This window comes from Argiope bruennichi, chromosome 5 (assembly GCF_947563725.1).
Source record: "Argiope bruennichi chromosome 5, qqArgBrue1.1, whole genome shotgun sequence".
In the NCBI taxonomy this organism is placed as follows: Eukaryota; Metazoa; Arthropoda; class Arachnida; order Araneae; family Araneidae; genus Argiope; species Argiope bruennichi.
Window position 1 is genome coordinate 63220738 of NC_079155.1, and position 27549 is coordinate 63248286.

Below are 27549 nucleotides of genomic sequence, written 5' to 3' on the forward strand. Positions count from 1 at the left end.
TCAGTTATGTTGATTATATTCCAGCCCAAAATAACATAAATTTAAAAAAATTAACATATTTTACAATACAACTATCTTGTTCCCTTGTTTTAAATACTTGATTTATACTCAAGTAGATTGTGAAAATATTAAAAACAATTTTTGTCTATATTATCGTTTTTAAAATTAAGAGCATATTTTAAAAATGAAATTAAGAATGCGAATCAAGCTTGAAACCTAATCAAATTGATATTTTAATTTCCTTAAAATCTTTATTTATTGAATTTTATGAACAATAATTAAAATTATGTTCTCAAAATATGGAGTTTTGCTTTTAACTGATGTTAACAGTGAAATTAACAGAAAGCTTTTACAGCTTCATTCCTTTGTGTATTTTTTTATGATTCAACCAGTTTGCTTTTCAGACTCTTCGCTTCTATTCTAAATGTTTTGTTATTTATCGAATATAGAAATTTGGAAAATTGATGCAATAATTTATAGAATCGGAATAAAATTTTTCACTTCAAATTGGAATAAAATTTTTCACTTTATTTAAATTTGTTAGATCCTGTTATGGCTTATGTTTCAAAACAAAATTCTGTATAGGACAGAAAATTTATCTAAAAAAAAAGGCAGAAATCTAAATACTTCCTACAAATATAACCAATTTTTAAAGTTTTGGTTTAATAATCCATTTTGATTCTTTTATTTGGTAAAATATTGCTTGTACAAATGATACTTTATTTTTTTTTCTTTTTAAAATCTGGTGGAAAACTAGATGAAAAATAAGTTTCTCAATATTCCTCAAAAGCGGAGCTTTTTGAAATAATAATAAATGCTCCTTATTGCTGCTATAATCGTTTGCATATTTATTTCTCAATCAATAAAGAGTTCTTTTGTTCTCTAGTCTAATACCATTATAAAGGTAGTAAGATGTAAAATTATTGAAAAATGAATGCAATTTTAAAATAATTTAACATGTCAGTTTTACTCCAAGTTTTGAATTTATAGAATATTTTTATATACATGTAATCTTATGTAACTTAATGTATTTAATATGGAAGGAATAAAAGATTTCTCTCAATTACATTTTGTTTTCAATAGCTATCATTAATATCTATAATTTTTAACTGATGCAGACAAGTCTATTTTATCTAATTTGAATCCTAGTGAGTTTTCAGCCTTTTGGGATGTTTGTATGGATATCTTTGAAAGTTCATGAAATGCAATACGACTTCCTGTTTTCAATAATTTCAGTTCATTTCAACGGCAAAGTTCATTTGGATGATAAAAAACACATGATTTATGAGCCAATCTTTAAACTTGGGCGTGGTTATCTACAATCGTGAAGTATTAGGGCCACGTAGAAAAAAGGATTGCAAAATATATTTTGGAAATCATTGTTTTCCATTTCTAGAAGACATAATAAGGCATTTCCTCTTCCGATATGTAAAATTTCGCAACACCCGCCGGAAATATAATTAGTGTTTTGATTCATTGATCACATTTTTTTTTCACTTATTGTTTGGAAAGGAAATGTAAACGCGCTTTTGTTGCACAATAAATAAAGCTAATTTGGTTGATTTATCTATTTAAATGTAAAGGGTGTCGATCTTAATAGGGTCTGAATAGTTAATATATAAACCATGTGAGATAGACAGACATGTCTTACTGGAAAAATCCTTTAAAGGATTTTAAAATTAATATTATATTTTGTTTGCGTCAAATAATGTAATTCTGAAAAAATTGCAATGTTTAAAAGTCTTATTAAGTAAAATAGATTTGATGCACTGACATTTTAAATAGATAAATTTCACTCTTCTACGAATAAATTTACCGAATAATGAAACTTTGTATGTCATCTGTTTAGACGATTCTAAATCCTTATAAGAATCACTTAAAGCAAATATTAATAATAATCTTCAATTTGGGACTAGATAGATTATTATGTAACCGCAAATCTATAAAATAATAAATATTGGAAACTTCAACTTACTGGCCTTTGCCATATATTCATATTTAGATTTTAAATTGGCTCATAAATCAATCTATTTAACCATACAAAAAAACTCCCTCAGTCTTTGGACGCCAAAACAGAAATTGGAATTTCGAATCTGATTATTATGCAAACCAAAAAGGTAGAAATATTTTAAATCCCGTCCAGTTTTACAGACGACAGTGAATGATTATATATGCTGATTCCAAAGTTCATATAGAGGAAGAATCCTTGAGGAAAGAATTCAGAACCTCATGTGGTGGTCAGTTTTGGTCAGAAGGAGAGCAGTTTTTATCAAATATTAGTGTGTCAAAACTATTTTATTAAATAACTAGCCGCCTTTGGCGACCAGCCGGTTCGCCAATCTTAATGTTCGTTAAAATTTTAATAATTAAATATTTTACGCAATTCCAACTTTAATAGATTCTTCAGCAAAATATTTTAAAACTTCAAATTTTGATAGTCATATAATTCACTCATAATATTATAAAGGCCTTCAGGCATAACGTGATATGTATCTCTCTAATTTTCTGTTACCCCTCGTAGAATTTATGCTTTAAATTAAAGTGTAAATGATTAATCTGCAATTAATATAATAATATTTTTTACTGAAACAAAGCATTTTTTTAATTAGCAAAGCATTACTGATAATAGAGTCACTGAGCGTTTAAACTTTATGGGCACTAAAGAATATCTTTCTTAATTTATGTAATATCTCAAGAATTTGTCAACAAAATTTTCTCAGATTCATCATGAACAGATCGATTAATGAACAATGTTTCATTTTAAATGCATTAAACACTAAGAAAATAAAATGAATCGTTTCAAATAATCGGTCTAAAACAGGTTTAAAAAAACTACTTAAAAAACGATGTACTTAAAACTATAAGCATATACAAAAAATATATATAACTAACATAAATACAATTTAATTACAAAAGTACACAACTAACCTAAAAATAATTTAAATCATTGAAAACAGGTTAAAAAAAAAACTACTTAAAAAACGATGTACTTAAAACTATAAGCATATACAAAAAATATATAACTAACATAAATACAATTTACTTACAAAAGCATGCAACTAACCTAAAAATAATTTAAATCATCCGTTGAAAGTGGTTGTCATGACAACAATCAGAACAATGCGCATGCGTGAATTTTCTTCGCCAGTTAGGTAACGCAAATGCGTGAATTTTTCTACGCCAGTTGGGGTAACGCTAGGCAGATTATACATTTTTAATTTCCTTTATTCTGTGTTATTTTAATTCAAAAGTACTTCAGAATGAATCTGAAACATGGATTAATTAACAATGTTTAATTTTAAATGCATAAAACATTAAGAATATAAACAGAATCGTTTAAAATAATCCGCCGAAAAATATTGACCCTAGCTTCATTACTGTTGGGAGAAAAAAAATACTGAAGCCTTACTGATTTGGCGGTGGGGAAAATGGAAGATTTTTTTTGGCGGAAAAGTTGGCGGTGGGGAAAATGGAAGATTTTTTTGGCGGGAAAGTTAGTCTTTAATTAATAATTAAAATTCTAATTAAAATTTCAAAAAAAGGGACCCCAGGTGCACATTCCCGACCTCTAAGGTATACATGTACCAAATTTGATAGCTGTATGTCAAATGACCTGGCCTGTAGAGCGCCAACACACACACACACATTGAGCTTTATTATAAGTATAGATAAGGCACTATAAAAATTTAGATATAATTTTTCAGATGCCCATTCAGTGATTCAAATTACATAAAATATAATTTTTATGAATGAACATTTCTTCAATTCGAGATTTATGTCTATATCTAACAATTTAAATATTAGCAATTAAGCTGCGATTAGAGTGACACCCCGTATATTGGAAAATTAAATTCTTAATGATCTTTAATTTAATGCCAAATGTTTAACAGCAATAAAACAAGCAGAAACACACTTTCTTTATTTTTAACAATTTTTTTTTTATTCTTTATTTTTATTATTACTTTGAAGATTGCAGATGTTACGACTAATAATACCTATACATAGCCATTTATGACTTTTTCACATTGGTGTATTAATTAATAAAATGTCCAGATGAGAATCAGTTATATAGTATGGTTAAAATATCAAACTACTAGCTATTTTCCTTCCCTTTAAACAATATTTATGCGTCTAAAAAGTTTTCACGAATGATTACATAAATGCAATTATTAAAATAATTAAAAGCATTGTTCCAGAATATACTTAGAATATTTTTTTTAATTCATCTATGTTAGAGCAAAATATTTTCAAAAAAAAAAATCTCGTGTGTTGTCCTGTTTATATCAAAAATCAGAATTTAAAAAAATCGGGAATATTTGTTATTACTTGCAAAAAATGCAGTTTTTTTTTTTTTTTTTTTTTTTTTTTGTAAAATTTAGAAATTGTGAAGGATGTATTAGAATTAAAATTTATTGTTATCTAGCGAAATATTGTTAAGAGATTCCAAATATGATTCTTCGGACTTGAAGAGTCCATATGAACCATTAAAACCTTGAGGTCGAATTTTGTTAATGATTACAATACTACCTCCTTGTATACCACGTTTACAGCAAAATAAATATCATTGCAATGGCACCATTTCCCATATAATTCTCTCAATCCCTTCTCTTTTATCAAACACTTAAGATTCTTTTGTTATAGATGACCAGAAATAATGGCCGTAGAAGAGGAATGACTTCGTTAATTCACCATTTGCCATTTTTGCTTTAAAATATTCCTGAATAAAGCTCAGAGATGTTTAGAGAGAACAAATCATTCGTAACTTTTGAGGCAAATCTCTCTTGCGAATGTGTCCAAAAAGTGCAATAAAGCACTCTTCTTTTGACTTCTGTATTACCTCTTCTCGTTGTCACATTCAGTTGTCAAAAATGCTGGAAAGGACAATGGAAAAAAGCATGCATTTGTCAGAAATAGTCACAAAATACATTATATGCAGCAAATGCATGGATATTGGGTTTTCGTCGCTGTACTCACTTTTGATTCCAAGGTGGTATTCCATTCAATGCAACACAACTAATTTTACCGAATGCTTCTTAACATGTGTATGGTAGGACAACAGTAAAAGAATGTTAATCATACATAGAAGTTTTCCATATGAGCATGAATAAAATATTAAATGAAAGTACAATATTTTCAATTTAGGATGAATGTGGTGTTCCACAACTTGGCGTTGTTTTTTCAGCATGTTTAGTGTTGCCAATGGTTAAATGTTTCCTCTTCTCGTCGTCACATTCAATTGTTAAAAATGTAGGAAAGGACAATGGAAAAAGCATTAATTTGTCAGAAATAGTCACAGAATACATATAAATATAAAAGAAATAGCCACAGAATATGGATATTGGAGTTTCGTCGCTATGCTCTCCTTTGATTCCAAGGTGGTATTCCATTCAATGTAACACAACTTTTACCAAATGTTTCTTAGCTTGTATATCATAGGACAGCGATAAAAGAATACTAATCATGCATAGATGTTTTCCACATTAACATGAATAAAATATTAAATGAAAATACAATATTTTAAAGTACAGTTTTTCGCTCTTTTTTCAGCATATTTGGAGTTAGTTGTCTATGGTTAAATATACAGCGCGTGATAAAGTTGGAGAAACTGCAATATATTTTCTTTTATTTTATGGATGGAGTCATTAATGCAAACCAAAGATTAGCAATACGAAAGAATTGAAATCTCAAATCATCTTTTGTGTGCACTATATATTCAACAATAAATTAGCTGCCATTTCCGCAAAATTTTCATTTTCAGTTCTTCATTATACATTTGTAAACTTATTGATTTCATAAAAGGTTAATCAGACCAAGGTTTGATTTATTAATATGTGAATAATCACATTTTTTCAATGTGCTATCTTTATTTATATTGATGAAAAGTACATGAAGAAATCACAGTGATTATTTTACTATGGATTTTGTTATTCAAATGTAGTGATTTGCATATATATGGTTAGGGATTGCAATACCGGACCAAAATTTCAATACCGGTATTCGGTATTTTATAGATCTTAATACCGGGATACCGGTTTTAATACCGGTATTAGAAATTTTAGAAAAAGAAAGAAAACAAGGTGTTTCTTTGTTTTATTTGCCAGTTTTATAAAAGAGTGTAATATCACAAAAAATAATATGGAACTTATAAATTATAACAGTATATAAAGAATCACAAAAAAGTAAAGAAACAACTTATTTATTTAAATCACAAAAAAAATTGTAAATATCACTATTCAGTCTGTGGTACTAATACAAATTTTTGAAATATGATCTTAAAAAACATAATGCATCAGTTGTACTGTCATTAAAGCTGAAAAGTAATTTTGTGTAAAAATAACCAGCTGTCGTAAACGCTCTTTCGGCATCTACGTCTACGTTCTTCAGATAGTGATTTGTGCTGTTCTTTCATGATTGCAACATGAAATTTATTGTTGCATTAGCTGTTAATAAATTAAAATCTCTCCGACATAATGCATCTATAGTCAGTTTTATTGGAAGTAGAACTGGTATAGTTCTGGATATTAAGACGAATTCACTGTCTGAAAAAATTAATTTGCAGGTTTAAGTTGATTATTGCTTTTTGGATTGGATTTCTAAATTTCAAAAACCGTTCCATCATTAGGAGTAAACTGTTCCAACGTGTCTTAGAATATATTATTGACATATATTCTGTTTTATTTTCAGTTAGTATATATATTTTTAATATGAAATTTTTTGTAGGGGAAAGTTTAAATATCTTAACAATTTTTCGAACTTTATAAATTATAGGAAGCAATTCTTGATGGGTTAATATTTCATTCTCATTAGCAATATCTTCTTCCACAATTACATTGTCAATATCACTCTCACTCTTACTCTCTTCAATGTAGGAATCCGAAGTTTCTATATCCACAATATTTGGATTCTTCTATTCTTTATTTTTTTGGTATATTTGGTATTTGGTATTTACTCCTAATTGAAATCCATGAGCAAAGCACAATTGCTGATTTGCACCAATCAACTTTCCAAATTTTTTCGTAACTGTTGCTCCATGAGTCGTTATAGATACAATATCTTCTTTCAGGGATAATCCATGTTTCGCTAATTTAGATTTAAGCAATTAATTAAGCCATTAATTAGCTAATTAATTTCGCCAGTTGGGGAGACATAAAAACAAAAACGTATACTATTTTTCTATGTTGGCGATCCCTGTGGAGACAATTTAAAATATTTCTAGTAAATACCGAAAAACCGGTATTTAAACTTGTGAATACCGGTATTACGAAATTGTAAAATGGCTCAAAATACCGGTATTCGGTATCCCGGTATTGCAATCCCTATATATGGTGTTTTGGTTGGTAGAATTTCCTTTTTTGAAGGTTGTTTTGCAACTGTGCTTCGAGGGTTTTGTGACTCTTTAACTTCAATTAACCTTAGAGATGTTTTCGAAACAAACAAACTTGATGTAAAGTTATTAAGCTTTGAAAAGATTATTATAGAATATTTCTGTTTGTTTAATTTTCAAATTTCATTCTTTGGAATGCTATATCACGCTGCAAAATATTCTGGTCTTTATAAAATTAATATTTACATTTAAAATAATGTTTTTATGAACATTATTCATTATACAAATTTGAAAATAATAATTGATAACGTGACATTATTATTCTGAAACACCGCTGCATTAGAATTTTTCGAATTTCTTCTGTCGTTTCTTCTAAAACCCTTGTATAAAAATATATTACCGACATCTTTCGTGATGATGATCCATTTTCTGTAATTTTATATAACGCTTTCAATTTAGTATTCTTAAAGGCATGCATTAAATAAATTTAAGTATAGTGTGCTTATTTAATCATTATTAAACCACTGAGCGCTAAATTCATAAATTAAAGTATAACTTTAGATAAACAATAAACAATATATAAAATATAATATACCAAAATATTATACTATATCATATAAAATATTGTTTGTGTTTAAATTCAGATGAATGTTTTATGTTAATTGGTTTCCCAAATAAAGTATTTTGAAGCATGAATTTGAGATAGACATTTATTATTTTAGTAGGTTTACACCTGCTCTGTTAATTGTGTACTTGAACCTTTTTAATGCAATCAAATCCATGACATTGTATTGCGATTAAAAATATAATTATTCGACTTATCTATCTTTTAATATACGTTGTCTTCTGCGGTGCCGTTAACTCACTTTCCTCTTTTAATTTAATAACAAAAAGAGACCTTTTTACTTAGCTTTCAGGAAGAAATCTCGCAATTAAGTATTTACTGCAGCAGTAAAAAGGTTTGAAATTCATTGCAACAATGGTCAGCATTATTGAAAATTATACAAAAATATTGTGCCAATACAGGGAAAAAAATTACGACATCTTAATTGGTATAATCAGAACTATAATGGTTTAAAATTTTAAAATGATTCAAAAATCATTATTATGCAATAATATTTTTTCGAAATTATCGCAAAGAAATATAAAAATCTTCTTTTTTAATTTAAGATTGAATTCTAAATAAAATTTAAAAAACTTTTTTCCGCTTTGGACATTCTCATCCTTTAAAGTACATTTGCGCCAAATTCGGTGCTCTGAGTCAAACCATTTGGAATGTGTGTGTCTCATTGTGTGTGCCTATTGAAAGCACGCACAGAGAGAGACACACATTCACTTTTATTAATAATAGATATTTCTACTTTTAAAATTGTATACTCAATACTTAAATTAAACTTTAATAAATGGGCACAGATAGTCAAATTAATATCTAATAAATTAATTTTTTTAAGTACATTTTGGTACATTTCCATTGTTTACAGAAAATACCTATAATAATAATCAGTTATTACGAACGGCATAACTACATTATATGAGACACTCATCAAATGTTTAGGGTGGGATCCCTAGAGAATGTTTAGATTCCTCAGTCCTGGACTAGATAGTAATGTATTTACGAATTTATAATATTCGAATCAAAGTGCCTTAAAATCGTAGGCCCTGATGATATTTTGGTAGTCTGTCATCCTATAGTTAGGCCGCTGGTTCATATGTGCAGAGTTTTTAGAAGAGGTATTTTAGTTACTTTAATTCTCTTCAAACTTTCTATGTAAGTAAGTTGAACTACAACTAACTATTGATTTTATTATTTTAGTGATAATCAACCATTTAATGTCTGTGTCCAAACTTCTCTTAATTTGTAATTATTACTTTAACAGTTATTTTGATTTTGAAGTTTGTACTCCTTCAATTAAATGGGAAATTAAAAGAATAAGAATTAATTTTTATGAAAGATTATTTAAATGATTAATAAAGGTTAAACATGCATTTACACATCTTTAAAAGTAAGATTTTATTTTTTTCTTTGAATTCAGACCCAATAAAAAAAATTGTCTTTTTTTATTTTGGTTCAATAATTCATTTTTCGGAACTCACCAGCTAGCCCTCTTTCCCTCCTTTGTATTATATCGTTTTCGTTGAAGTGCTAACGTTCCCGAGGTTGTGAATCATTGAATTAAGAGGGTTCGTCTAAACTGTGTGTCATTGAAGTGTCTAAGAAGGTGAAATACAAGAGAGCTGTTTTATCTAAGTTTCTTCATTGAAAATATCTATTAGATGAATCATCCTTAAGCACATTTTTTTTATGTCTCCCCCCTCCTCAGATACTCGTTCATTTGTGGGAAAATTTTTTAGCGAAAGCCGATTATAGCATTGGTGACATTTTAATCACCATGGGTCCCCCCCCATAGATCTGAGATATAAGCTCATTATTTCAACTCTATGGTTCCCCCTGATTGTGACATCGATACAGTGTTTCGTCTTATACCTTATTCTCTGAAAGGAGCTTGTGGGATATTTTTTATGATGCAATTGTTACCATTGAAGGAATTTTCTTTTTCAGGCCACCTTTCCATTAAGTAGCTTCATGTCATTAAATACCTACTTTCTTTTTCTGCTAAATATCTCTTTATTGATTACATATAATCCATTACCCCTTGCATTTCATTGTATTGCTCAACAATGGGTGCAAGTAGGATCGAATGCATGACGAATTTCAAAGCGATCGGCAGCACCGCGATCGGAATGCCAATGAGATGAATAGGCACGTCAGTAGACAGATGCATCTTGCCCAATCGAAGAAAGATAGCCATCTTTTTGTTTTGAGCTGGGGTCAACTGCGGTATCGAACGCGATTGACTGATAGTGTGGGGGGAAGTGGAAGAACGGGATTGGACGATGGTGCAGTGAACCGCGTGGGTTGCAGACTCAAAGCGGAGGTTGAAGTAACAAACACAATGATTGCAAAAACATCGACATTTTTTTTGTTTCGTTTCAGCAGATCTACACAGGGAAGATTCCATGATATTTTTTTTTTTCCAACAAGCAAAAGGATATTGCATTCATTCACGATGAAACATGTTAAGTTCCTGCTGAGTCATTCGTTTATTGAGGGGTGCCTGGAACTTCCTCTTATTATGTGCTGATTGTTAATATGGGTGTTGCCAATCATACTTTCTTTTCATCTTTCTTTAATATTAGGTGTAAACTTCCATGTCAAAGCAAGTTAGCATTAGAGGACCACCCTTGATTGTCACGTGTATATAAAGTGAATGGAGCTTTTTAATGACAATATGAACTTTTAGCTTTTTAATGTGTTGCCTTTTTATAGATATGTCAGTTTTATAATTGAAATAATAAAAATTACTCGCAATGAAATTAATTATTCTGTATAGAAAAGGAAGCGGAAGTAGTATCCCTAACTCTTTCTCGCATATTATCCAGTAAACTTGTCATTGCAGAAAACGCCTTACATGACATTGGGGTACAATAGTTACGAAATATTAACTTTTGGCGGGAATTTAGAATGTTTACCGAATTTATCATGTGATCCTTGGCGAGAGTTTTGGCGATTAATCCTTGATATTCGTTAATAGTACCCAAAAATCTGCGTCCTAGAGGCATTTTTCTCAACCGATTGAATCAAAAATTAGACATAAAACTTCAAATGTAGTCACAAAATCCCATATCAAATATGAAATATTTAAGTCATTGCGTTTATTGAATTATCGCGTTCATTTGTTTTTGAAAGTATAGACCGACAGACAGTCAACTCGTAGTTGAATCTGGCTTAAAATGTGACATTTGCTTATATTACAGATGTTAAATCTATGCGCCCAATTTTTATTTATGTAGCTCTCTTCGTTATGTAATTATCGTGTTAACTTACATTTGAACATATGGACTTTCTCTGAGCAGATTTTACTCAAAATTTGATAGAAATCTGAAAATTTCTTGTAAAGATCGTTTACCAAATTTCAACCGTATAGCTCAAAATTTGTGGTTTTCTCAGGGAGAACTCAGGGAGTTCTAAAATGTGGAGATTCGTCAAAATCTCGAGTTCGAATTTTTTACAATTTCTATACTTTTTCTATACTACGTATTCAAAAAATTAATAAAAGATGTTAAAGATTATAGAAATATGCTGGATTTTCCTTTATATAGTTGCTAATTTAAATTGAAGAAAAAAATGAGTATTGGCATCTATTTTATGTAAGTTATTGCTACTTGCACATAGAAGACAAGAATTTGCAGATGCTAATTTTTGTCAAACGGATAGGGTGATGAAAAAATATGAAATTTGTGACATGCAATCTTTCTGTTTTGAATTTCCTTTTGAAATTACAGCAATTCTGAAGACCCTTTATGCTTGTATATCTTCTATACATTAGTTATCTATGAAAAAAAATATATTATCTCATCTTGGGAAAATAATCTCTATGAATAAGAATTCAAATTGTTCCCTATAAAAATCTAGCTCATGATTGAATTGTATGAATTCAATAAAACAACGCATAATCTCTGTGATTTAAAATCAAGAAAAAATTTTAAGAAATGGAATAGATTATAGTGGGCATAAAACCAATACATCACTATAGATATTCGAGGTCAATATTTACCGTTGTGAAAAATTTAGCGTTAATAATAAATTCTTTATAACTTCATCATAAATTTTAAAGGTTTTACATCCAACCGAACATATACAAGTTTTTAAAACTGAAAAAAATGAAAAACGTGTACTGGCCATATCCCTACTTAAATGAACCTATTATAGCGTACGTCTAATATTTTACTGGCGCTACAGTCCGTCATTGAAGTATTGTATCTCATTTTGTAGAAATTTTAATATAAATATTTGATTTAAATTTCCAGTAACCGAAACTTTAATTTAAAGTGGAAATCGAAATTTCTATTTACGTTTAAATTTCCAAAAGAAATTATTCCAAAAATTTATTTATTTGTTAGTAATCGAGATTTGTTAAATATATTATGCAGATCAACTATTTGCATAATGATTTGTAAATATACTATACCGATTACTGGATAAGATATTTACATTATTATTTGTAAATATCTTATCCAGATTTACTTTTCAAACAATAATCTGTAAATATCCCATGTTTACTAACTGTTAATCCAACCATTTGTAAATATCTGGCATCGATCAACTGTTATGTAATAATTTGCAGATAACTAACTTGCAACTAATAATTTGCAAGTATTCTATATAGATCAACTATTTATACAATAACTATTGAAACAATGATTGCGAATTTTATCTTGGCATAAACTTTTACCTTTATCACAAACAATCTCTACATTCGATGCATGTAAAAGCGGTTACTTAAAAATGTAACAATTTCAATATATGAAATTTGGTATGTAATCTTGTAACTAAAATTATAGGCACGTATAAATTCTGTAACTAAATCCGTAAACGGGTTAATTGTCCGTCGGTCTGGACTTTCACATGCATATAATTAAAATCGCAACGCCTTAGATAAATGAAATTTAATATGTGCTTTTGCGATTAAAATGAAATCGCTTGATGAAAAGGCATCCAGACAATAAATACACGATTTTTTTCACTATATCACTACGCACAAAACGCTCATATTTGGGCACTCACAGCTTTCACGGCTTTGTCCAAGGTTTAGAATCTGCATGCCATAGGAAGGAGTAGGTATTAAAGAGTTAGTGAGAAAATTTGCTGGACACTACTCCCGCTGTTTAACGTGTTGTTTTGAAAGGTATTAGTACTTTTTGATTCTGGTTCATTAGGATCTACTACCTGACAGCTCCTATGATGATTTTTTGTTCCAATATTTGTAAGAAAATGGTATTGAAATGATAAATAACTACTCCGATTCTTTTGTGAAATGTAACGGTTCATTAGTAGTAAAATTCAAAACGCGTTTCATACGTTTCTCTCTTTGTTAATAACCTAAAGAAATGTCCACAGCATTGGAAAGGATATCCTCCGATGGAATGGTTTATTTAAAAAAAGTTTTTTTTTTTTTTTTTTTTTTCCATTTGTAAGAGAAAAAACACATTTTTCTTTCAACCTATATGGAATACCAGTTTCATTCTTTGCTTTAAAGCGGTCAAGGGTACAAAAATGCACTTTATTTCACGCATATTTTCATATTGTATTTTCCGGTTCTTTTTTCAGCAATTGTAGCAGAATATGTAATTTGTCGAATTATTCTTATTGGCATTGTGAAATTCTTCAAATATTGTAATAACTGGATTTCCAATTCCAAACATTACTAAGCGCAGGTCAATGGCAACAAAAAATATTCGTAAAAATTCATTTTTCAAATTTCAAATAACTCACTGGATTTGTTTATTATTTCATTTTCTAGTATAGGAAGTAAAGAGAAATTATTTTAATCATTAAAAAAAAATGGAGCTCGAGATTTTAACGAATTTCCACGCTATGGACCTCCAGGAATTCGAAAGACACATTTTTGATATTATGTTTGTCTTTCTGTAACTAAAACAATACAAAAAGTTTTTGAGCTAGACTAATGAAATTTGGTATATAGTCTTTGCATCAAATTTGTGGATTTCAATCAAATTTTGAGCAAAATCAATCCATCGAGAGGAAGTTTATTTGTTTCACTATCCGAATATAAGTTAACATATTAATTAAAAACTGTAGTGCGCTAGATGGATAAAATTTGGTACGCTTATTTAATGTAGATTCTTATCAAATTATAAACCAAATCTTTCAAATGTTGATCGTCAGTCGGCCTATAGTTTCGCAGGCATACGAATGCAATAATTCTTAAATTCAATTAAATCCGGTATGTAGTCATCTGACTACAACTGTAGTTCCATAATAAATTTTGGTTTTGGTCGAAAAAAAAAAAAAGGCATTTAAAATGCATATCCGCGCGATAGATCCACAAAAACATTAGATTCACGCCAATGATCCGTATTTCGGAACTGTTCGGATCTGTTCGGTAATTCCATACAAACATTGGTTGCCGCTTGCACAAGATCCACAATTCCATTGTAGATTGAGGGAGATAATATAAGAACAAATTTCGGGGGTGTGGAGATCAATATATTTTTATATTTTATATTTCTATATATCTTTAAGCAACATAAGTTGTAAAATCCATTAATATTTTTCTTTATGAATTATTTAAATGTAGGATGATAGTTATTAGTACAGTCAAGTGCACTTTTATGAAAGTATTATAATTATATACATAAAGATAAATATAATAATTTTGGGGGAAAATGAAAGATTTTTAAACATGAGTTTTGCTAACAACAGACGATGATTTTTAAAATCTTTCATTTTTGCTTTTTTTGTGTATAGGAAGTGCATACAAAAAAAAAATATTATATTTGCCTGTCCGGCTGTCTATGAGTATATGAACAGGATTTTTCAAAATCATATTGAGCCCAAGAGATCGATTTGGATATAGAGATTTAATATAAATTTATATATTTCTTTTAAATTTTGAGCATAATCCATTGAAAGGAAAGTCTATCTGTCCTTGCACGTACGAACACGATTATTCAAAAAAAACTCAAAGAGCTAATTGGGTGAAATTTGGCATATTATCGCATTACCAAAAATGTCGATTTTAATTATATTTCGGACCAAATTCTTCAAGCAGGCGATGGTTTGTTTACCTATTTATGCGTATTATAAGAACGCGATAACTCAAAAACGCACTGTTAGATGAATAAAATTTGGTGTACCATTTTGTGATCAAAATCGTAGATCTGCATTGAAATTTGAACTCAAACGATTGAAAAGAAGATATCCAAATTTCTTCTTTTATTTTTTTCTTTATCATAAGCAAATTTGGAGGTTTTCTACTTCTCACTCTACCCTCTTCTATACATTCAAAGGATGCAAGCTTTTATAAGAAGAACCCAAAAGAATTTGTTATATTGTCTAAGTATATGAAAAAGTCAAGGCAAAAATATCATCATTAACTTTTTCCAAGATTTTTCTTGATGGTAAAGTCATTAGAATTATTGTAAATTCTCGAGATCTTTTACAATAAATAAATGTTTCAATAATATTTCGTACTACATTTGACTTCTGATAACAACAAACTAAGATAACTTGTGAAATTAAATTCTTATTATCTCGTCTAACTCTGATGTCAATAATAAGTAATAAAATGCTATCTTTATTCTAGTTGTGTTTAGAATAAAATCAAGATTGGTCAACTTTAAAAACCATCATTGGATTAAAGAAATATTCCTCCAGAAATGCATCATTTTTAAATAAAATTGTTAGAACAATAAGATAACAAAAACTTTGGCTCAAAATTTGGCACTTTTTTCCCATCAATTTGGCGTAAAATTGATTTAAAGATTTGATTCACCTCGAAGATTAAGATATCTTATATTACCGAAACCAAGAAAGTGTGACGAAATAACCAGCAATTTAGTGAGAAAAAAAAAATTCCATTCTGTCAATGGAGCTTGAAGATGATTCCAATCTCTTGCTTTTTTATGGATCCTATTTAAGGATTTGTGCAATCATTGAGTGAGATGATGCGTAGACCCTTTAAAGAATTCTGTTCCTGAATTCTGTCTGTTTGTAGACAAATAGTTAAGCTACTATGTACTTTTCGGGTTTAACTGCAGAAACCAACCAATGTATACTAGAAGTATAAACTCTTGTATATTTGCAGATGCTATAAGTGTCTTGAAAGCTTCTTTTCAACTCTATTGTTATTAATACTAACTCTAATAATTTATTACTGTATTACCATTAACATAAATCTTAATGAATTTTACAAATCAAAATAGAATAGAAATCCCTGGTTTTTGTTTTTGGTCTGGTTATTCTGGGATGATTCATATAAATTTTCTTAATGAACTTAACAATCTGAAATGAAACCTCTAGCAATTGTTTTAACCCTCCTGTTACAAATCCAATCATGCAAGTTCTATTCTAATGGGACATATTTGGGCCTGTTTCTTTTCAAACGAGTAATTTAGGAAACAAAGTAAAGACATTCTTAATGTTAACTTGTTGTACATCTTGCACTCATCGTTTGAAACGAAAGCCGGCTCCTAAATAACCTATTAGTGTAGAACTTTTACGGCCGGATTCGGCCAGAACAAAAGTGAAAGAGTTCCGGTTTGAATAATATAAACTCCAAGATTCTTTCAAACACCAATGAGTAATTTTAAACACTACATTCAATGACGTCATTTGTTATGCTGGTTTCTAATACGATGACATCTTCTGATGATGATACAACCATGAAAATGAAAGATGTTGCGGTTTAAATTTCCAATGCAGCAGTAGTGCAACTTAATTTAGAATGATAAGAAACTATTAATTAATTTATTAAGTTGATAAATAACTTTATTTCCAGTTGACTAATAATGTTACATTATTCAATTTTTTTTAAATGCGGAAAAAGCTCGATTTTATAATTTATTCAATCAACATTATTGTCTTATGAAAGTATGTATATTTGCAGAGTTCTAAGGAATTTCTTTTCCTTATTTGTTTTTTTCCCTTTATAATTTATTTCATCTTAACGTCCTGTAAAATGCTACGATTATTCCATAAAAAATAATTAATTTATGGATTGTTTGAACTTTATACAGAAATTACATATCATTTCATTCTAAACTAAGATACTTCGCTATGAATAAATATTTAACACCATACACGGAAACTTATTAATATCTTTTAAAGTAATAATACTGAGCAATTAATTCATTAAAAGATAAAACATATTTTTTTTTGTTTAGTACCAATTTTTTTTTAATTGGGGAATATTTTAGAGTTTAACAATCAGTTTTATTAAAATAAAATATTGTTATATGAATTTAAATCTTATGCCACTTTTCTTAAACTTATAAATGACAGAAATTCATTCTTAATAAAATGTTTTTCTAATTGCCAATTGATTATTTCAAGACGAATTTAGGATATGTCGGAACTTTATTTAATAATGAGAGATCTTTGTAAAATAACTTCTAAAGAGAAATAAATACTATTTAATTAATAAAACATTTGTACAGATTTTAGTGTAAATTCAAGATAAATAAAATAAATAATAGTTCAAATTTTTTTTTGTGTAAGAATGGTGGAATAGTTAACCCTCTACAAGGGCGTTTTGTCTAAAATAGTATTTCAAAATTACTTTGAAACCGTGAAAGATTTAGGAAAGATGATTTTTTAAAGCTTTTTTGATAAAATTAATTCGATTTTCTTAATTAATTTATTTCGCTAATAGTTGATTACAAATTAAGACACTTCATTATGATATGCGATGCAAAACTGAAGATTTTAGATTTTTGTTGCCACAAACTTTGGCGAGAATTTATTTCAACTCCTATAATTACGCAGAAAAAATTACGAATTTGGTGTTAATTATACTTCCCATGGCTTTAGAAAGAATAAATATATAAAAAGGGTATATGTACATATGTTTCTTTTATCACCGAATGATTTAAGAAAACTGCGTATAAAAAGAATAATCTGTGAATAAAACTAATAAAACACTGATGGTATATTCTTACGTGTACAAAAGAATGGGGGGGGGGGGTACTTAAATGAATTTGCACTTTAAAATATTATTTGAGTCAAATACTTTTAATTTCTCCAAAATAAAACGGGAAAACTATGAAAGGAAGAAACGTCGAGGAAATGTTTCTTAAACCTATAAAATAGTACATGTACTTCTTATAACTACAGCACTTACAGGATCTTGTAAACAATGGGAAATGCATGAATCTTCATAACATGACCTTACCTTGCAAACATTTTGATTAAACGCCTTGGCCTAGATATTGAAGTGAATATTTTACTCCTTAGCATACCTAATCAACCTCATAAAAAAACTTCATTCACTCAGTGATTCAGTCTTTTTGTTAAAGAAAGGCTCGATTTCAAAACATCATTTCCTGTTTACCTTTTATATCTTGTTGATACGTTTTATTCGCTATCAAAAACAATAACATGATCGTAATTTTTTTATATTGATATTAGTCGTTAGTCATCGCTTTTGCATTCATATTTAGTATACTTAATTTAATACAATAAAATCCTTTGGTATCTATTTTTCCATTATTTCCTGCCAATATATACGCTTCGCAAAAATAAAACAATAAATCGTACAACTAAATAGCAAAACACTCTTGATTTTTCCATTATGAAAAATTTTATTAGGATGGTAATATCTGATTAGAATAGTTTTAAGAGATGGGCGTTTTTTAATTACTGAACTTAAAATTAAGGAATTACTTCTAATTAAGGGTAATTTATTTATCTAATTATAAATAAAAATCATTGTGGCTATATTCCACATCTCTTCCGATATAAGTTGGTATAATTCAACCAAATAAATTTTACGCACTTATTATTTAAAACGGGAGAAGGAATATTTTCAACCACTTAAAGCTAAAAATTTAATTAAATATTAAATTAATTAGAAATTAATCAAAATTTAATTTTTTTCTGCAGTACCTTCATGGGAAATTATTCCAGACGAAATGTTTTTAAAGCATTTTAAAATTCAAAATTTTATAATTTCCATGATATCAATTTGATTTCTGCATGATATGTTTTCAATCTTTATTCATTTTTTAAAAATGTTTATTATAATTGATGTTAACTTTGTTCTACTACTATTTTTTTAAATTTATGTTTTATTTTAATACATATCTTTGAACCAGATTTTCATTTGTTACAAAATATCAATTTAGCAATGCCTAAAAGTAGTTATAAGTCAACCATTCAAACGGAGGCTAAAAAAAAATAAAATTTTTGCAAGCAAATGGAACGGATAGAGGAAAGGCTTCAGGTTACGTGGAAGATTTATTTTTTTTTTTTTTTTTTTTTTTTTTTATTTTTTTGTATAAGCTTTGGTGGTAATTAATCTGAGAAAAAAAATTATCGTACCTTCTTAAAATTAAAAATATTATGTTTTTCAACGACACCAATTTCATTTTGCGCAACTTTTCTTTCAATTATAGAAAACTTAACGCAGATGATTTTGAAACAAGAAAATTTGTAGGTGCTGCTTTGCTAATTTTTTAACGCTAAAATTTTTGTACTTTACCACAATTTAAAAAAAACCATTATTTCAATATTTGTCTTAAAAAGGGGTTTGTACATTATAACATTTTACTCAAAAGTAGTTTTTACATTAAAAGTTTTATATCTGAAACGGTTTTAATGTGTGTTTGTTTGTGTGTGTGTTTGTGTGTGTGTGTGTGTATGTGTGTGTGTGTGTGTGTGTGTGTGTGTGTGTGTGTGTGTGTGTGTGTGTCTGTGTCTGTGTCTGTGTGTGTTAAAGGCTCAAAAAAGCGTAAATAACGAGAGGAAAGAGTTGATAGTCTTCAGAATGTCACATCTCAATGGTATGAATTTCAGAATATGGGGGTATAATAGCATTCTTTCTCTTAAAAAAATGAAGAAACATCCAGTAAAATTAACATTCAAGTATTTTTTGACTACTGTTAGGAGTCTATTATACTATGACCGCTTGCAACTGATAATTAATATGCAACCTTTCTAGGATTGAACTCTTATACACTGACGATTGAATTATGATTATATTAAGAATTGTTCATCTATCTTCCCGTAACATTCATTAGCAGAACTTTAGTCGTCATTCTTTTCTTCGTGATTGGCTTTCTGGAATTAGATAACAGTTTTAGGTATGATAGATTAGTATTAATTTAAGTCAAACTCATAATACGGCAAAGTATAAATTTATGATTAGAGAAGTAATAAAAAAAATACTGATTATCTCTGAGATCGTTCTTCTCACCGGCACTTTTTTACAAGAGATCAGGATCTTATTGAATTGCGCAAATGAGCATAGGGCTAGAAATACATGCATTCAAACATAATTATATGCATTGAGTGAAAAGAACTTTCATCATATGCGCAACCGCAGAGAGCAAAGAATCATTGTAAACACTGCAATTAGCATAAACTCTATCGTAAATCTTTTCTGAAAGGATTTCACGCCCATTCATTTCCAGCTATTTTAATCTGGTCTTAGGAGCTATTTACATCCGAAGTGTTTTGTCGGCTGGAACGCGTCTTGTTTATTGAAAAGGGCGATGGGAGGGCGTCAACACTGTTTAACATGCAAGGGCGTTGCGGCCGGTTTCAATGCCGAGACCAGCTACTGGACATTGTTCTCGCGGTTTGGGGTGCCGCCTCTTCTTTTTCCTGCTGTGAAAAGAATGAAATAATGGAACACCTTAGAGCAAACAATGTGCAACCGATTTTCCGGTTTATCTACATGGTCATCAAGTGATGAGAACTTTATTGCAGAGATGGAAAGATGAAAAAATTATGTCATCGCGTGCTCTAGTTTTTCAAATTATCCATCGTGTTAATAATGATTTCAGTGTGTGAATGGGAAATGCTCAATGGGAAAAATCACTGGTGGATTTCACATTAGAGATGGAACGACCTTATGATCATGACATTATTATCTTCTATTGTGTTCCTTCGTTATAGAAGAAAGTTGTAATGGCATTCATTGCTTTGATACAGTTTTGGAAAGATAGAATTGGGAATAATTTTTAATGATATGTTACATTAGTTTCGTCAGTGGTTATTTGAAAATTCATTTTGATCTGGGCGAAAACCAAATGTAGGTATATTACTTTATATCACGTGAATTTATATTCAGTTTATATATTTGAATTATTCAGTCCCTCTAGCAGATATACGTACTTCTGTGTAGAAATATAACCTTGCCAAATGGCAGGAAAGATGGGATTTGCAAATTAATAACACACTGTATCGTATTAAGCCCGTTACAGCATTGTGGCCCATTCTTTCTAATCGAAGATTTGATGTTAAGCTGACGCGCCTTCGAATTGGACGCACTCATTATACTCACAAACACTTGCTCTCTGGAGATTCAGTGAGTACAACTTGCAACGAAAATCAAACTATAGACCATATTTTAACAAAATGTCCGATTTTAACTCTTTACATTTATACTATTTTAAAACAACCGTTTTAGACTTGAAGGACTTAATGGGTGAAAGACCCCACTCAAATTTGTTCATTTTCCTTAGAAATATCGGTATCTTATCCCTAATTTACGTTTTAACCAATGTTTTTATTAATTTTGGGGATTCTGACTGTCTTTTACGCTTTATAACCGCATATGTTTTTTCCGTTTGATTTTTTAATAAAGATGCAACCTTATTTGAAAGTTTCGACTGATGGTAATTCATATTATTTATTTAAGTCTTTTTTTACCTTGTTTAATATTTTAATCTTGTGTTTGGCGCAGAAAAGCCGACATTGTGCCATAAAACGCTAAATTTCAATTATATTCAGTCGAAATAAAACTAATCAACCTTAGAAGTTTAACTGGTTCGCCAAGAATATTGGTAATTGTTAATTTCCTGTTAATTCAGTTAGACAAATTTTCATTTAATGATGATAGACGATATTTCATTTATTTTTCTATGAATTTTTATTGTTTTTAAAGTCTTATTATTTCATCTCATTACCTGCGCCCTAAATGCAATAGCGAAGAAAGAATCAGATAAATTGGCATCGAATCAGAACATTTTATTATCCAATTTTAATGATAATTATATATATTTTTATGCATTAATTCTTAATTTGCGAACTCTGCTTAGGAACATCATGCCGTACAGGTACTATTCGTGGCCCTATATTCTCGTAGCTAGCTTGGTTATCATTTAAATGGAAAAGGTCCATGATTCTTTTGTGTCAATATGATACAGTAAATTTATATTCTATAGAGATCTAAATAAAAGTTCTTTACTTATAATTTTTGGGTATTTCAGAGCCAATTTTTTGTATTTGTTCTTCTCTGAATAATCATTAACTCTTTATTCAATGTCTACATTCTACTAAACGATATCAAATAAAATTATCTATCAGCTGATTATTTACATTGTTTTCATTCAATTCATTTCAAAGCTAAATTTGCAAACATTGGTTATGTACATCATACCGCATAGGTGCTATTCGAGGCACTTTGTTCCTGTAGCTATGGTTACCATTTAAATTGAAAAGATCATTGATTCTTTTGTATCGAAATGATATAATAGCCTTTACATTCTTTTCAGATCTAAATGAAATTTCTTTTCTGATAACTTATGGATACTTCAATGCCAATTTTCTGACAAGTATATATCTTTCTTCTCTGAATAATCATTAGCTCTTTATTCAATGTTTACATTCTACAAAAGGATATTACATGAAATTATCCGAGCAAAATTTATTTGAGCATAATAGCTGATTATTTACAATGTTTTCATTCTGAAATTTTAATTAAGGAAGTTTGCAGTTGCAACTTTGCATTAGAAATCTTCATGCTGTAGTTTCTTTCCCATTGAAGATAATGAAAATTTAAAAAATCAGTTTCGTATAAGCTCTTATTACTTATTACTTTGGTGCTGAATTCAAACAAAAGAAATGTAAGTTCGTTTTATATTGCGCTTTTTGTTATTACGGTTAGTGACATCAATACACGTGTCTCCCTCCAAATTCAGTCAGTACCATTAGCTCGTCATCTTGAGGCCATGTTTACATTCATCTAAACGATATCAAACACGATTATCAGGTGATGAAAAAAAAGTTTAACGATCTTTAAACGATCACGGTTTGTCTCGTTCGTCCTGGACCCGGAAGACAGGTCTCTTGGAAAGTTACTCTACGGCTAACGCCTTTTTTCCAGCGTCCGTGAGACCGTGAACATCCAATTCTTTCGGTAAACTTCCTATTTCCTTTTTCTTAATAAATTCCAAAAGGATCAGACCGCATCCGATGTATCATCCATTGTTTTTACAAGTGACGTAGCACTCGCACATGCGTGGAAATGACAATGGAAGGCTTTCTAGCGGGGATTCAGTGTTTACGGTTGAATTTTGTTACGGTTTGTAAGAAAGTCGGCTAAGGAGTTAGTTCTATGGGGACATGGGAAAAAGGATTGTTGTAAATTTTGTTTTGACATAAAAATAATTACACGCATGGGAAAAGTGGATATCGTTTTGAAAAGGTTTTTAGTATCAAAACATTTTAAATCGCATAAATTGCCTTCAGATTGTTTTATAACACAGTCAAGACATTTCTTTTTGAATGAAAGGATTTTGTTATCTTTGAATTTTAGGCAGATCTGGGGAGTAACCAGGAAAGGAGATTAACATTTTCTGTTTATTTATTATTACATAATTACAGGTTCTAAATTTCTTTTTTTTTTTTTTTTTTAGTTTTTTGCCCTGAAATTTGTTTTACAAACTAGGCAGAAAATATAAGATTTTTACAAACTGGACAGAATATCGAAATGTCATTTGTGTTGCTGTTTTTGACAGTTGCTGGCTATTTGTTTTAGTTTAGTTTAAAAAAATAAAGTCTTTATAGTTCCAAAAAGTATTAGGGAATTTATTTATAAGGATTTAATAGAAATTAAAATAACTTAAGGACAAACATTAAAAGTGTCAGAAAAATTCAGTAGTATTAACTTATATATACAGAGTCGTACAAAAAATGCTTATTAAATTAATTTGGCATGAACAAAATTTTCTGCAAAGTCTACGTAAGCATCCAGAAAGGCTATTTTAAGATCTAATAGAGTAATATTTCAAAAATATTTGCTATGTTGAAGTACTTTTTTTTTTTCACTAAGAGAAAATACAATAAGAATTGCTTTTTCCTCTTTTATTTTCATGGTTTATAGTGAATTCACTATAAAGTACAATTATTGTACATTATCTTCTGAAAAATTCAGTACTAAATCATGCCATTATCAAAAATAAGTTTTCTACAGTAAAACCTCTATAATATGTCTCTCTTTAATACATCACACTCTTTAATATGTCTTGTGCTTTGGTCCGATTAATTTCTATTCAATACAATATTTTTTTAAAAAGCCTTAATAGCTTTACAGTTATTTGATATTGCATCACTTCCCGGAAACTTTCAATATGTTGATATTTCCTCTTTGCGATTTAATTATCAATAAATTTAATTAAGATCCAAAATCAATTTGTTTTTCAATCATAATTACAATTTTTTTAGAAAGAAAAATAAAATTTGTGCAAAAACAAGGGTTAGTATTAATTACAATGGGAATAATGATTTTAACATCCACTTCTGGTATAAATAACTTGATATAAGACATTTCAATATATTCAATAATGCAAATTAAATTTTATTCTCATATGTTATTTGATAAAAACTGTTAAAAGAAACCTCTGTATAATTTTTAAGAAAATAAATGAGTATATAATCCTACAATAAAAGCAAAGTAATTACCATTAAATGACGTAGTGTTATTAAAGACTGGAATTATTAAAATTTGAGATATTTTGAAATTATTTAATATTGTCTGACACAAAAAGTATAATAATATGGTAACTAAAGTATGAAATTTTATCAATAAAAATCTGTATATACCATTGTATTATATAACTAAATTAGATAAATTATCTAATTTTAAACTAAAATTTGATAGAACATTCTACTTCTTTTGGGGGTTGAGGGGACTCAATATCTTAAATGACGCATTAAAAAGGTTTGCTATAATTTTTAAAAATCCGAAGAGAGAAAAAAAAATACAAAAAAAGTCTTCTGAATGGATGGCACTTATCAGCGCTTACTAGTAACACTCGTTGACACACATTTTAAAATAATACTGCTGTGCGTGAAGATATCAACCGACTTAAAACAGTAATAGTAAGCATTGAACGTGATTAATGCTCTGATTTAACGATCTTCTTTCGAAAACAAAATAATGCCACACAATGGACTTTGTTCTCCACACTGTTCTTTTCGAATTGATGCCTCTGGCCTACATTTTCAGCTATTGTTTGCATATCAATAAGTGATTCAGATACTATGCATTACTACTTTGGGGGAATTAATCACTGAGGAGATATTGTACTCACCTGTAGGGCTCATTATATTTTAAAGCTTTTTTTATCGTGTCTGAGTTGTCAAAGTGCCTTTCCCTAATTGATATCCTGGATCAGGCACATGAATCATTTTTTTTATTCTTTAGTGTATTCTAAATGCCAAACTACTTTATACGATACAGTAAAATATAATACTTTTTCATTTTGTCCATTTTTAAATATTACTGCAAGTTAAAAAAAATTCTGCATGTCATGATGATCTTGTTAATATTTAATTGCTTAAAAAATGCAGAAATGATTTGGCTCAAACTCCAATCTTATTAGTCGAAAAAAAAAAAAACCCACTTGATTGTTCAAATTTCAAAGTTTTTCATCAAGCTTTTCTTATTATGAAATGTGTTCTATAAATTATCAGCTTACTTGTATGTTGATAATAGCTTCCTTTTATTGTAAAATTATACATCATTTTAATTGAAAATATTGCAAACAATAGGAAAAAAATGTATAGGATATAATTGCATTTCTTTAAGATTTCAATAATTAAAATATTAGAAATTGAATAATATTCTGAAACTTGAATATTTCACTTGTTTTTCATTTCAATGCAAAAGCATATGCATTTCATAAATTCATTACGTCAATTAGCGAATTTTAAGAATATCTCCATGCAACTTGAGCAACCAATACTAATTTTTGGTGTTGGTGAAAAAAGATAGCTAGTATTTCTATATTAACTGAATTACCCAAAAATTTCAAATCAAATAAGCGGAAAAGAACTTCATCAGTCCAAAAATATTATGCAGCATCCATGATTTCGAGCATTATTGCGCAAAATCACGAAAACATATTGAGTTATTTGACAAAATGATCAGTGCTGAAAATTCCAAATCACAAATGTCAATGCAAAAGTCTGAGAGAAATGAAATTTGACCATGGATGGATGTTTATTGGCCAAAATCTTATTTGGCAAGCAATTCAAAATTGAAAATTTCAAATCACTGTACTTTGGATAGAGAGAGACAGAAAATGATTTTTATGATACTTATAGCATGCAACGTCTTGTGTTTCTTGGCAAACATTTCAAGATTGAAAATCCCAAATTCAAATTACTTGGAAAGAAAGGGCGAGCTAAGAAAATTGAAGACGCAATGTGTTACTTGGCGAACAACGTAGAGTTGAAAATTTCGAATCGCGCCAATGAAAAGAGCTGGAGAAATTTGATAATGGAGTCATTTCAATTGATTTATTCGACAAAAATAATTATGCATATCTTTAACTTTTAAAAACACGTTGTCTTATTCTTTTTTGCGACGTCACATCTCTTTTCTCACCTGTGGAATGCGGATGCGATGCAAAAATTATTTGAGATGCGCTTGTGAGCACTGACTCACCGACCCACTTGAAGGCACACGGATAGAGAATACTGAATGACCGGACCGCCGCAGCAGCAACATTGGCGGGAACTACAGTTGAGTCCGTAGAGCCCTCACCGGTCACAGCACAACCTTTCCAGAAGGAAGTACGCCCCGTCATCGATGGGAGGAGCCAGATCCCCCACCTATTTATGTACCCACCAGGGTGGCGAGATCCACCCACCATACCGGAAGCATCTGTTCCTCAATTCGAAGTGCCTCCCCTGGGGGTTCACTTGTGAGCATGAATATAATCTTTGCTAAATTATTTTACAATGATTTTACATACTACATTATTCGCTTTATTTCTTTATTGTTAAATTTTATAGACCGCAATCCATTAATTAGTATCATTTTTTTCGAATTAAAGTGAATCATTTGGTTATAAGTAATAAATAAATAAACTTTTTATCCGAAATCGGTTTCTAGTAAAGCAAACCTTGAGAAAAATATTTTTTCCCTTTGTTTACTTGGATAAAAATTGTCTCTTGTTCGGGAAAAATCAATGTAACCCAAATAAAAGTAGTTCAAGTAATATGATAAGATTAAACAAATTCACTTTCATTTATTAAATGGAAACTTTTCTTATCAGGCCATGAGATAAATATCGATACAGCAGAAAAGAGGACAAAAAAATTTTTTTTGAAGGAGCAGTTTTAATCTTGCAAATTGTTACAAATATTATATACGAGATCAATGTTTTGGAATGGTCCTTTAAATTTTCTCTTTTAAATTGGAGGATCACAGATCCAAGACTCTATTTCACTTGCATTCCATTGTGTATGTATAGCTTATATATATTAAATGTGTCATCAATCGTAGCCGAAGTATGGTCTTGTTAATTCGCCTAAATACTTTGAGAATGTCTAAACGACTCAAATGCTACCATAGCCATGGTTAAAAATTGAGAGTCCGTTCTCAAAGACTTTGTGTAACTTCTGTACT

General features: G+C 29.3%; 1 protein-coding gene across 3 annotated transcripts in view; it reads left to right on the plus strand.

Moving 5' to 3' along the window:
- The window catches only part of LOC129969596 (protein phosphatase 1 regulatory subunit 14B-like), a 62810-nt gene that overhangs the window by 18440 nt on the left and 16821 nt on the right, over positions 1-27549 (plus strand). The window contains exon 1 of one of the 3 annotated variants that reach the window (XM_056084236.1): positions 27250-27384. The exons of the other annotated variants lie outside the window; for them this stretch is intronic. The gene's annotated coding sequence lies outside the window, so the exon portion shown is untranslated. Of the gene's footprint in view, positions 1-27249; positions 27385-27549 lie in introns of those variants that run through there. 3 annotated transcript variants of the gene reach the window in all.